The sequence below is a fragment of the Octodon degus genome, unplaced genomic scaffold (assembly GCF_000260255.1).
Source record: "Octodon degus isolate 3935 unplaced genomic scaffold, OctDeg1.0 scaffold00510, whole genome shotgun sequence".
NCBI lineage: Eukaryota > Metazoa > Chordata > Mammalia > Rodentia > Octodontidae > Octodon > Octodon degus.
The window spans coordinates 81285-86354 of NW_004525086.1; the positions used below are offsets into that span (position 1 = coordinate 81285).

A 5070-nucleotide genomic window follows, 5' to 3' on the forward strand; every position below is an offset into this window, starting at 1 on the left:
TCATAACTCTCAAGAACTCATAATTCTTTTTCAAATTCACAATAGTTAATTTCATTTTCTCTTAGTATTTGTAAAAATTAGGTCCACACTGTAGCAGGCCAGATTCAAAATCCTTAAATGAGAAGAAAGGGACCCTTTTGAAATTGACTTTCCCCACACTCATATATTTTACTTCATTAATGTTAGATACTTTCTTGGAAGGCAAAGAAGCAAAATTTTCCAGTCAAAATTCTGTATGAAGTAGAATTTCAGAATGTTGATATTGAATCTCGGACAACTTAGTATGTATTCTTGTTTGCGTATAAGAACTTAGTAAAACTCAATGACTTGTATTTAAGGAAAATTCTTCAATTAGTTATAAACCTATTTATTGATTTTCAACAAATAATATTGTGAATACAGAAAAATCCATGCTGACTTTGTTTTTTCCATTGTATATCTTTTATAAATTATGATTATATATACATTATGATTATGTATATATGTATTAATATGAGGCTATGATATGGACAGATGGATAGATAGATAATAAATGAAATTGTGGAATATATCCTACATAGCACTTACTTTTACATGTATGGTGCAAAATTTGAAACTTCTCAGCTTACAAACTCAGAGGGGTATATGGATAAGATCTGGGAGAAGACCAAGAAAAGGATATTCCCCCACACATAAATCAGAAGATAAGCTCTAGGAATAGGATGGAGTCAGAAGGCTGAATAGGAATATAAGCCAAATTAGTTCTAGGGAAGGGAATGGGTTTGAAAAGAACAGACATTTAAAAGGGATGGAAAGGACCACTAGCCATTCCAATAGAGTTGTGGTTGTGATACATGTATTTGCTTAGCAGTTGTTTCTTAAATCTCCACTGAATGTAAGGCACCAAGAAAGACATTAAGTGTTTTCATTATTACAACTTTCAAAGGTATTTTGTAGTTTATTGGTGCAATAAATTCTAAATTTGCTTTTTTTTTTTTTTTACAGAATACCACTTGAGTTGTCTGATACATTTGTGAAGGCAGAAAAATTAATGCAAGAAGTTAAATTAACATTGTTTTCATATGTCCCGATTCTCTATAGAAAAGAAAACAAAAACTACACCAAAATATGAACAGAGTTAATAACAAAATTCAATCTCATAACTGAATACAAGTGAAACAGTCAAGAATCAACAGAATTCTTGTATGCAAATAAATTCACTGAGAGGGAAATTAGAGTAAGTATATGCTTCACAACCGCATCTCTAAAATTGGAGATTGGAAATACTTATGAATCAATCTAACAAAAGAAGTAAAAAATCTCTAAACTGAAAATCACAGTACTCTGAAAAAAGATATCTAAGAAGATACCAGAAAATAAGATATCCTTTGCTCTTCGTTGCGATGAGATTGTGAAAATGTATATATTTTCTAAATATTTATATATAATTAATGAGATCCTAATCAAAGTAGCATTAACATACCTCACAAAATTAGGGAACACAATCCTCATATTCGTTTGGAATCAAAATAGCAAAATCAATTGTGGGTATCAAAGGAAAGGTAGGAGGCCTCACAGTACCTAATGTGAAATTATACTGCAAAGCTACAGTGATAAAGACAGCATGGTATTGGAAAGAAAGCAGAGCTCAAGATCAATGGAACAGGTTAGAAGATGCATAAATGCACGCCAAGCTCATTCAGCCACCTTATCTTTGGCAAAGGGATCATATACTTTTACTGGAAAAAAAATAGCCTGTTTACTAAAAGGTGTTTGGAAAATGAGTTTTTCATATGTAAAGGAATAAAACTAGATCAATGTTTCCCCATGCATTAAACTAAAATTAAAATGAATAGAATATCTAAATATTCACAGAAAATAAAAAAAAACAGTAAATCTGCTGAAAGACAGAAATTTTGAAGACATAGATACAGGCAGATTCCTCAAGCAAATCCCAGATCATGTGGGAAATACTATAAACAATCAGTAAGTGGTATCTCATCTTGTTAAAAAGCTTTTGCACTGAAAAAGAAATCTATCAATATGGTGAACAGACCACCCATGGATTGGGATAAATGTGCCAACTTTTGTTTCAGAGAAAACTAATGGTTAGAAGATATAGAGAATTTAAAATATTTCTAAATTAAAAGACCAATCGAAAAATGTTTCATGTGAAATGATTCCACACTTCTTGGGTGAAGTGCAAGTAGCAAATAAATATAAAGTTCAGCATCATTTGTCTTTTGAGAAATGAAAACTGAAGCAACACTGAGATTATATCTCATTCCAGGAGGAAGGACTGTCATCAAAAAAAAAAAAAAAATAAAAACACAGAGAGAGATAGGAAAAAAAAGAACACTTCTCCACTGCTGGTGGGAGTGAAAATTGGTACAAATACTGTAGAAGTCAAACTAGAGATTCCTCAAAATCTAGGACTAGCTGTCACATAATATCTGGTTATTTCCTTTCTTGGTATTTTTCCAAAAGATCTAAAAGCATCAACCACAACAATGTATTTCCACTCATGTTTATAGCAACACGATTTGTAAGAGCAAATAATCCAAATGTCCATCAAGCTAAAATGGATAAAAAATGTGTTATTTTAAAATACATATAATGGAGTTGGGAAGACAGCATACCAACATAAGCACCTGCGTAGCAAGTGTAAGGTCCAGAGTTTGATCCCATGTATCAAAACTAATTAATTACTTAATTAAAATATAATGGAGCACTACTCTTCCATAAAGAAAGATAAATTTGTGATATTTACTGTCGGATTGATGGACCTTGCGACCACACTCATAAGTAAAATAAATCAGATACATCTGTGTAAATATGTTGTCTTACTTATGTGAGACACTTAAAGTATAAATAAAAAATGTAATATAATTTGTACGAGAAATATGATGAACTGAGAAGTTGTTCAAAATGAAAGGTGAATTAGGGCGAGGAGAATGGGTAATGAAGAAAGGGAAAAGAAAAGAATTTAGAAAGGACTTAAAATGGAAATAAAGCTTGGTAAATAAGATGGAAATAAGGGTCGGAGGGAAGTGGTGGAAATGGGTATTAAAAAATCATATTGTATGTACAGGTCTAAATAGCTTGTTATGAATGTGATCATTTTGTATATATGTAAATTACACAAATAAGCTTAATTAAATTAAGAAAAACATTAGAACACTTTGCTGTTCCATACATTTTCAGAGTATTCTCCCCTGCCACACAGGTCTACAGAGATTGTGATGGCAAATACGGTGGTGACTACATTGCATTTGTGGATTATTTTGTGTTGTTAGAGAATTTTAACTATATAGTTGTTCCAATTCATGTACACAAGATGTGTATCCATTATTTGAATCCTCCTTCAATTCTATGATGTATCATTCTTATAGTTATCAATATAAAAATCCTTCAGTCTTTTGGTTCAAATTTTCCTAAATATTTACTGAATTATGTGGCTATTATGAATGGGATTGATATCTTGATTTTTAGTGCAGACCACACACTATTTCTATAGGAAAATCTGTTAATCTGTGGTTAGATGAAGTGTATCTGCTTGCTTCTTAAAATGTTTTTAGACATCTGTTAGTATTTGAATTAGCTATTTTGTTCTTATGAGGTTTCTTAAATTTTTTATCATGCTATTTTAGGGCACATTTAAGGTTTTCTTATGCTTTAATTAGTATCTGGTATATCATTTTCACTTCTGACTGTGGTCTCAGTTCTTTGAAAGCACTCTGCTGCTGTGTGGGATCATCTGGGCATTCATGGATTTGATGTTTATTACAATCCTCATAATTTGGATTTTTTCTCTTTCCAGAAAATCAATTAAAATTTATATTTCCAGGAGCAGGCAGTCACTCATATTGTTCAGCATTGGGACACTTGATGTCCTCATTTATGACATGCCCACTATTGTGTGTCATATGCTTTAGCACCAGTTGGTGATCTAAGTCTAGGAACATCTCACGTCTTAAGGTGGTGCATTGTTCACATTTAACTGGGGGTGACAATGAACTGTAATCTGTTCCTCTAAGTCTGTATGATGGTTGCAGAAGAGTTCAAACAGCACCTCCAACTTTGCTGAACTGTTTTCTAGAATTTTAGGAGTTTGCCATTTGGAGCCATAGAAAGAATGTCTGTAGGTTCTATGCCAAAGAAATCTGACCAATAATTTTTCAGTGCTCTGTCTTCCTCTGAGCTCACAGCTCACTAAAAAAGTGTCACACAAGAGGACCAATGTTAACAGTGCTACAGACTGACTACTGCGGAGGTGAACTCACGGACCAACAGTTCTACAGCTATCCACATCCAACGTTGAGTAGAACAGAAAATAAATAGACTGGAACTGCATGTGCTACTTAAGCCAGAGCTGTTCCTCAAGCTGTGACCTGTGGGATCACACCCCTAAGCGAGCCCTCTAATACTCTATGTTGCTTTCAAGCCACTTATGATCATAATAAAGCTTAACAATCACAGACAGTAGAAAGTTTCTGGAATGACACGATCATCAAGTTCACATGTATAATCACAAGAATGGTAATGAATATGTTTAGAATTTTTTTTAACAGATGATCCACTGCCATGTACAATGTGTCCAGTAAAATTCTTCTCTCAAAATTTGTAAGGACCATGCTGGATTACTCACTCCTTTAGCACCTTCCCTAGTGATCACAGAAGCAGAGACTGTGGTCTGAAAAGTCAGTCATATCATGGGTCTTGACTCAGCACAGTGCATATTTTGATCACTTTCCTACTGAGTGCTCTTACAGAATAAAATTAGCATAAGTGCAGAGCTTATATTTTAGGCCTTGTACATATTATTGCTCAATGGAATTATATTTCATCATTTATTTTTATTTTATGAAAAATGTAAAGCCAAATTTCCTATTAAAATAACAGGGGCATAACAATAGTTAATACATTGAATATTGTTATCTTTAAAGTAGATATACAAAGTACAAAATATATGCAAAGTATTAATTGATCAAACATTCCCAGTAATGTGTTATGAAATTGTTATTTTTATGCTTTTCCTTTTAAAATAAAATAAAACTTATGTCCTTGTAAGAGTCTCCAAGTCATATTTGT

At 32.6% G+C, this 5070-nt stretch overlaps 1 protein-coding gene across 1 annotated transcript in view; it reads right to left on the reverse strand.

Annotated features, from left to right (window-relative positions):
- LOC101568689 (olfactory receptor 4C13-like) overlaps positions 1-5070 on the reverse strand; it is an 8808-nt gene that overhangs the window by 2052 nt on the left and 1686 nt on the right. The window lies entirely within an intron of this gene.